Below are 9415 nucleotides of genomic sequence, written 5' to 3' on the forward strand. Positions count from 1 at the left end.
AGATCTATCTATCTATCTATCTAACTATCATCTATCATTTTTTTCAGGGCATGGAGATACAAAAGTAATGCCTTACTAACATGCTATTTAAACTGGTGCTTAAAAGATAAATAGAAATTTGATAAATAACGTGGGGTAGATGAGATATTGAGGCACAGAGAAGAGCTTTTGCAAACACTTGGGTGAGTTAAAGCCCATGGTGTGTTCCGAGAGTCCCTGAGCAGCTGGGGAAGGCAGCAGAGGTAACTGATCGGACGTAAGAAAGAAAATTACCTACATTGTGCTCAACAATGCAATTTCTTCTGAAGGTGATTAATAAAACAGAAAAGGGTTTAAGCTGATATCTGTGTTTAGAAAAGAACATTGAGCTGAAGATGAGCTGGGGGGTTAAGATGGAAAGCAGGCTGTTCACAAGAGAGCTATTGCAATACTTCAGGTGAGAGAGGATGAAGTTCTGGGCTTGGGCATCAGCAGAGGGAAAGAAAATGGAAGATTAAACCTTTATGTAGTTGGTAGAAACTGGATATAAAGCAAGCTGAGTGTGGAAAGAGGTTAGAAGGTGACTGTGAGGCTTTTAGTACGGATGATTGAGCTGTTGCTGCTGCCGTTAACTGAGAAGGAAAATACAACCCAAAGAACAGGATTTATGCAAGAAAGGGTAAGTGATAATAACAACAGCTAATATTTACTGAGCATTTATACCAGGATCATTCTAGCACTTTGTGTGAATTAACTCTTTAACCTTCACAATAGAGTAATGATATAGATACTCTCATTATCTCCATTTTACAGGTGAAGACATTAAGGGACAGAGAACTTAAGCAACTTGGCCAAGGTTGCACAGCTACTAAGAAGCAGAGTCAGAATTTGAACTCAGATAATATAGTTCAGGAAAATGTGTTCTTAACTTTATATCGCTTAACCTTGCATTTGACTTGGGACACATGGAACTTTCTGTATTGGTAGAGCTGGAATTCTGAAGGGTGGGAGAGAGGTCCTAGGTAGAGATGTGGAAATGAGAGTCAATAATGAGAGTGAATAATGGGTGGAGTGAAAGTAGAATGACAAAGGAAGAGGACTGAGGATTGAAACTTACAAAACATTCCTCATCAGTGCTTGGAAGTGGTGTGTGAGTCAAGGCAAGACTCAGGTGTGATCAGAGGTGCTGGTGGAGAGGAAGGTGAGTGTCTTGTCACAGAACTTGAGAGTGCAGATCCTGCCAATAGAAAGATGTGTTCACCAGCACTGAGAACAAGATGGGCAAGGACTGATAACAGGCCAGGAGATTCGGCTTTTGAGAATGAATTCATATCTTTTGAGAAGGCAGTTTTCTATAAGTGTTACAGAGAAAAGCTAGCAGTCCATAGGTTGGGTTAGGCATTGCAGGGTGGGAGGAGGGCAAGCACAGGCTTTGCTTTTTTAAAAATTGTAGTAGAAAACACATAGCATGAGCTCTATTCTCGCAAATATTTCAGTGTACAGTACAGTATTGTTAACTATAGGCACAAAGTTGTATAGCAGATCTCTAGAATTTTTCATCTTTTTTTTTTTGGCCACACCATGTGGCTTGCAAGATATTAGTTCCCCAACCAGGGATCCAACCTGGGCCTCTGCAACAAAAGTGTGAGTCCTAACCACTGGACTGCCAGAGAATTCCCTAAAAGTTTTTCATCTTGAATAACTGAAACTATATACCCATTGAATAGCAAGCAGAAGAGATAGGTAAGTAGCTGAGGAGGGCTGGGATTTTCAGTTTTGTTTTTCTTTTTAGTGTTTTGGAGACAAATAATACAGTAGGCCAACAAGGAGCAGCAAACAATGAACTAGATGAGGGTTCAACAGAAAGACAATGTGAAAGATAGAACGACTTTCTCGGTGGGGGGGCAGTGGAGATTGGCTCTAACATACAGATGGAAAGTGTTGGTTTTTTTAAAAAAAGATGAACACAGCTTCCTATGAAATATTAGGGACTGAGAATTTGTAGGACAGCCTCTAATCCTTTGAAATGAATTTAACTAATTTCACAGTCGTCATACAAGGGTACCGTTATATTAAAAACCTGTCTCAGGTCTTTGCAACGTTATCGATGGGATTCATCCAGACCGCCTCCCACTGGTGAAGCTCATCATCTTTCTCAGCATTCTTGGTCCATTGATTCCGTTTTACTGAGACTCAGCTTGGGTTTGCCCTCCGTTTTTGGTGTCTGTATTCTGTAACCCCATATAAGAAGAACTACTCTCCTTCCCTCCCCCATTCCTGGTGAAACGTAGTAGCTTGATCTGCCTCTAGTCTTATGCTCTGCATTAAGGGAAAGGGATCAGATGGAAAAAAATCTATGAAGAGAGCTTACAAAGTGTATGTTGGATGACTTCAATCTCCTGAGGGAAGTAGGAGGTGAGGTCATTTGCCGACAGTGGGTGAAAGGATGGACTTAAGGGCTTGAGGAGAATGGAGGTCGTTTGGAAGAATTTGAAGAATTCACTGTGAATAAAAGGATTTCTAAACAGTCCTGAGGGGCCAACTTAGATTAGATATCATAAATTTGTAGGGGAGCCAACTGGCAGTTTCTTGACTTTTTCCAGTATTACTTGGCACTAGGATGACAAGAGCAGAGAAAACATATGGCTGGATTTGTCCAACCCTGGGGATTGGCAGGACAGCTGCAGAGGAAGTGTAAGATGGGTTAGAGGATTCTTGGTTATCAGTGAGGGAGGAGAAATGGGTGACCACAGAGTTCAGGCGAGGCAGACAAACAAGTGAACCAATGAAAGCCAGAAGCTGGCTGAGGAACAGGGGAGGGCAGAGAGGAGGGAAGAGTCTAGAGACAAACTGAGAGTCTAAAGGACAAGGAACAGGGTTAGTAGGTGTGACAAGGAGTAGAAATGGCAGGCAGACTGGGCATTACTTTTAGAGTGGAGTGGTCAGCTTCGGCACCTGTGAGCATGCTGGCCAAAGAAGAAAATGTTCAGATGATGATAGGATGTGATGCATGGCTTCCAACATGTGGGTTTCCAGAGCGGAACAAAGAAACGTGGAGGAAGTGAAGGTCTCATATGTTGAAAAAGTTATCCGCTATAATGTTGAAATTAGCTATGGGATGGGTTGGAGAAGAAATCTGTGAGGCAAGTGTGAAATTCCTCAAAGGTGAGAAAATGAACAAGGTTGTGAGAGATTAAAAAGACCTGGCATTAAAATCATACCAAACTGAATGTGCGTCAGCTGCATACCAGCCATGTGGAAAGATGGAGGATGAAAAAAAAAGAGAAACAAATAGTTTGTTTAGATCTTATTTCACTGGTATAAAAACATTTAAAATAAAACAACAAAAAAGCCACAATAGCACTTTAATGCCTCCAAAACAGTCATTGCCTCTCTTTTTCTGAATTAACAAATGTTAAAGAAAATGTAAAGAAGCTTCCTTTGTGATGTCTGCAGAAAGGTTCTTGGTCATATACGTGTGTCAAGCCTCTCAGCTCTATTATTGATTTATTCATTAAGTTTTATTTCTGGACCATGGACGTTATTTTTAAAATTCTGAAAATAGCAATAAAACTCCATATTTAACACAGGGATTTGCAGCCACACGACCAGCACATTTCAGGAATAATTCTGTCTTCTCTTTCAATTCTCTTCCTGAGATGATTCCACCACATGGAAAGAATTATCAGGCAACAGTTTCGCAATGCTCAAAAGTGACTGGAAATGATCACTTTGCTGTCGGGGTATTGGATGATGTCATCTGCTTTCCCATCCAGTAAACAATTGCACACCTCAGTGCGGTCGCGGTGAGAACTGCAGCTCTGCTAACTGCCAAACAGAAAGACCTGCTAGATTATCAAACCGTTCCTGGCCAATACAAAATTAGTCACATTTACATATTCCTGAGTGTTTTATCCACTGTCCTTTTAAATGCCTTAAGTCACTTGGCTCTGGCTCCTTAGATTATTCTGTCTCACTTTCTCCTTGTTCTCTGATAGTCTCCAAGGAAACACTTAAATATTCTCCTCAACTTTCTCTTATTCTGTCTCACTCGAATCAGTAAGACCTCCCCCCCACCCATCTTAAATGGCAATGCCTCAGTAAAGAAATGTTAGTATGAGTTATCTAGAAAAGTATTTTGAGGGTGGCACTGCAATAGTGAATACTTGGTGGGTTGATGTGAATATGCCATTAAGTAATTTTTAGTGAGTAGGGGGTTCTTGTCATTGAAAGGATTATTCTTCATCTATTAGACTGGTTTGATTATCTCCCTGATACAATTTTGACCCAAATTGTGTATACTAAAACAACCACTAAAAAAATCTGGCTTTTAGATAGTTTACCCTAGTTGTCTCCACTTCACTTGCTTCCAATTCAGTTCTCAAAGTCATATTTCTGTCTTACCTTCATGCTTAAGAGTTAGCACTTCCTAAGGTGACCAATCTTTCAATATTCAGTTTTTAGTCTTTAAATTACTGGAAGTCTCTGATGCACTTGCTTTGCTGGTGTTCCCCTACACATCACTCTTTCTTATTATTCCTGTAATCCTTGACTGAAGTGCCATCGCCTTCCAGAAACCATTGTGTGTTACCTTCTCCCTACTTTTCTCTGAAAGGAAAAGTACCTCTCTTAGGTTCTTCTGCAATATTCAGTGTGTTATTCTATCCACACACTGTCATGTTGAATTATAATTATGCGTTCATATCTCAATTTCTACTACTGAATTTTGAGTTTCTTGAGGGGAGAACAATGTCATATTCTTTGAATTTCTAGTGTTTAAAGAAAGACTAGGCAATCAGATCATGCATGTTGAGAGAAATAATGTACAAAAAAATAACAAAATCCGGAATTTATTTTTACCATGTGGTCAATGCATTTGGATTCTTAACAACTTCACTAAACAATAATTAGTAAAACAACGTATTTATTTTGATTAGAAAACAAGCAAGGCCAGATAAAGTTGGATGTTGTATATTATCGTATCTCTATGAGTGAGTGGACTGGTTTGCTCTACTATCCCTGTAAATGCCCCCTCCCAAAGTGGGGGTAGTGATAGTGGTGCTGGGGAGACAGAAAAACAATTCCAGATGAATGCATATTTTTATGATTAGATCCTCAATTCCAATTCCACCTCCGGGAATTAGTTGGACGACTTGTAAGACAAAAAAACTTTTGTTTTTCCCATTAAGGATCAAGAATTAGGCTAGATAGCACACCTATATTCATTGCAGCATTATTTACAATAAGCAAGAGGTGAAAACAACCCAAGCGACCATGGATGAATGAACAGATAAAGGAAATGTGGTGTATACATACAACGGAATATTATTCAGTGTCTAATGAAGAAGGAAACCCTGTCACAACCTACAACATGGATAAAACTTGAGGACTTTGTGCAAAGTGAAATAAGCCAGTAGCAAAAAGACAAATATGTGATTCCATGTGTGTGAGGTATCTAAAGTAGTAAAAAATCAGATCAAAACTACAACTACATGTGGAACAACTCCAGCAGAACACCTACTGAATGCTGGCAGAAGACCTCAGACTTCCCAAAAGATGCCCTCAGGTGACCTACATGCAGAGGCAGAGCCAAATCCAAAGCTGAATCCCAGGAGATGTGTGAACAAAGAAGAAAAAGGGAAATTTCTCCCAGCAGCCTCAGGAGCAGTGGATTAAATCTCCACAATCAACTTGATACACACCATATCTGTGGAATACTTGAATAGGCAACGAGTCATCCCAAAATTGAGGCAGTGGACTTTGGGAGCAAATATAGATTTGAGGTTTACTTTATGCATCTAATTTGTTTCTGGTTTTATGTTTATCTTAGTTTAGTATTTAGAGCTTATTATCATTGGTAGATTTGTTTATTGATTTGGTTGCTCTCTTCCTTTTTAAATTTTATATATATATATATATATTTTTGTTTTGCTCTTTTTGTGTATATGTGTATGCTTCTTTGTGTGATTTTATCTGTATAGCTTTGCTTTGACCATTTGTCCTAAGGTTCTGACTGTCCCTTGTGTTTTTTTTTTTATTAGTATAGTTTTTAGTGCTTCTATCATTGGTGGATTAGTTTTTTGGTTTCTTCTCTTCTTCCTTTATTACTTTTTTATTTTTAATAATTTTTTTCTATTTTAATAACTTTATTTTATTTTATTTATGTTTTCTTTCTTTTTCTCCCTTTTCTTCTGAGCCGTGTGGCTGAAGGGTCTTTGTGCTCTGGCCAGGTGTCAGGACTGAGCCTCTGAGGTGGGAGAGCTGAGATCAAGACATGGGTCCACAAGAGACCACCTGGCCCCACGTAATATCAAACAGCAAATCTCTCCCAGAGACCTCCATCTCAACACTAAGACCCAGGTCCACTCAACGACCAGCAAGCTACAGTGCTGGACACCCTATGAAAAACAACTAGGAACATAGGAACACAGCCCCACCTATTAGCAAAGAGGTTGTGTAAAATCATAATAAGTTCACAGACACCCCAATACACACCAATGGTTACAGTCCTGCCCACCAGAATCACAAGATCCAGCCTCATCCACCAGAACACAGGCACCAGTCCCCTCTACCAGGAAGCCTACACAACCCACTGGACTAACTTTACCCACTGGGAGCAGACACCAAAAACAAGGGGAACTATGAACCTGCAGCCTGCAAAATGGAGACCCCAAACACAGTAAGTTAAGCAAAATGAGAAGACAGAGAAATACACAGCAGACAAAGGAGCAAGGTAAAAACCCTCCAGGCCAAGCAAATGAAGAGGAAATAGGCAGTCTACCTGAAAAATAATTCAGATTAATGATAGTAAAGATGATCCAAAATCTTGGAAATAAAATGGAGAAAATACAAGAAATGTTTAACAAGGACCTAGAAGAACTAAGAGCAAAACAAACAATGATGAACAGCACAATAAATGAAATTAAAAATTCCCTAGAGGAATCAGTAGCAGAATAACTGAGGCAGAAGAACGGATAAGTGACCTGGAAGATAAAATAGTGGAAATAACTACTGCAGAGCAGAATAAAGAAAAAAGAATGAAAAGAATTGAGGACAGTCTCAGAGACCTCTGGGACAACATAAAATACACCAACATTCAAATTATAGGGGTCTCAGAAGAAGAAGAGAAAAAGAAAGGGACTGAGAAAATATTTGAAAAGATTATAGTTGAAAAATTCCCTAATATGGGTAAGGAAATAGTCAATCAAGTCCAAGAAATGAAGAGAGTCCCATACAGGATAAATCGAGGAGAAACATGCCAAGACACATATTAATCAAATTATCAAAAATTAAATACAAAGAAAAAATATTAAAAACAGCAAGCGAAAAGCAACAAATAATGGGAATCCCCATAAGGTTAACAGCTGATCTTTCAGCAGAAAGTCTGCAAGCAAGAACATAGTAGCAGGACATATTTAAAGTGATGAAAGGAAAAAATCCCACAATCAAGATTACTCTACCCAGCAAGGATCTCATTCAGATTTGATGGAGAAATTAAAACATTTGCAGACAAGCAAAAGCTAGGAGAATTCAGCACCACTAAACCAGCTCTACAACAAATGCTAAAGAAACTTCTCTGGGCAGGAAACACAAGAGAAGGAAAAGACCTACAATAACAAACCCAAAACAATTAAGAAAATGGTAATAAGGACATACATATCAATAACCACTTTAAATGTAAATGGATTAAATGCTCCAACTAAAAGACATAGACTGGCTGAATGGGTACAAAAAGAAGACCCATACATATGCTGTCTACAAGAGGCCCACTTCAGACCTAGGGACACATACAGACTGAAAGTGAGGGGGTGGAAAAAGATATTCCATGCAAATGGAATTCAAAAGAAATCTGGAGTAGCAATTCTCATATCAGACAAAATAGATTTTAAAATAAAGACTATTACAAGAGACAAAGAAGAACACTACATAATGATTAAGGGATCAATCCAAGAAGAAGATATAACAATTGTAAATACTTATTCACCTAACCTAGGAGCACCTCAGTACATAAGGCAAAGGCTAACAGCCATAAAAGGGGAAAGCGACAGTGACACAATAATAGTGGGGAATTTAACAACCCACATTCACCAATGGACATTATCCAAATTGAAAATAAATAAGGAAACACAAGCTTTAAATGATACATTAAACAAGATGAACTTAACTGATATTTATAGGACATTCCATCCAAAAACAGCAGATTACACTTTCCTCTCAAGTGCTCATGGAACATTCTCCAGGATAGATCATATCTTGAGTCACAAATCAAGCCGTGGTAAATTTAAGAAAATTGAAATTGTATCAAGTATCTTTTCTAATCACAAGGCTATGAGACTAGATATCAATTACAGAAAAAAAATCTGTAAAAAATACAAATAAAGTGAGGATAAACAATACACTACTAAATAAGCAAGAGATCACTGAAGAAATCAAAGAGGAAATCAAAAAATACCTAGAAACAAATGACAATGAAAACATGACAGCCCAAAACCTACGGGATGCAACAAAAGCAGTTCTAAGAGGGAAGTTTATGGCAATACAATCCTACCTCAAGAAACAAGAAACATCTCAAATAAACAAACTAACCTTACACTTAAAGCAATTAGAGAAAGAAGAACAAAAAACTGCAAAGTTAGCAGAAGGAAAGAAATCATAAAATTCAGATCAGAAATAAATGAAGGAAAAGATAGCAAAGATCATAAAACTAAAAGCTTGTTCTTTGAGATGATAAACAAAATTGATAAACCATTAGCCAGACACATAAAGAAAAAAAGGGAGAAGACTCAAATCAATAGAATTAAAAGTGAAAAAGGAGAAGTAACAACTGAAACTGCAGAAATACAAAGGATCATGAGAGATTACTACAAGCAACTCTGTGCCAAGAAAATGGACAATCTGGAAGAAATGGACAAATTCTTAGAAAAGCACAACCTTCTGAGACTGAACCAGGAAGAAATAGAAAATATAAACAGACCAATCACAAGCACTGAAATTGAGACTGTGATTAAATATCTTCCAACAAACAAAAGCCCAGGACCAGATGGCTTCATAGGTGAAGTCTATCAAACATTTAGAGAAGAGCTAACACCTATCATTCTCAAACTCTTCCAAAATATAACACAGGGAGTAACACTTCCAAACTCATTCTACGAGGCCACCATCACCCTGATACCAAAACCAGACAAAGATGTCACAAAGAAAGAAAACTACAGGCCAATATTACTGATGAAAATAGATGCAAAAATCCTCAACAAAATACTAGCAAACAGAATCCAACAGCACATTAAAAGGATCATACACCATGATCAAGTGGGGTTCATCCCAGGAATGCAAGGATTCTTCAATATATGCAAATCAATCAATGTGATAAACCATATTAACAAACTGAAGGAGAAAAACAACATGATCATCTCAATAGATGCAGAAAAAGTTTTTG

This window comes from Grampus griseus, assembly GCF_964374135.1.
Source record: "Grampus griseus genome assembly, chromosome: 3".
Lineage (NCBI taxonomy): Eukaryota > Metazoa > Chordata > Mammalia > Artiodactyla > Delphinidae > Grampus > Grampus griseus.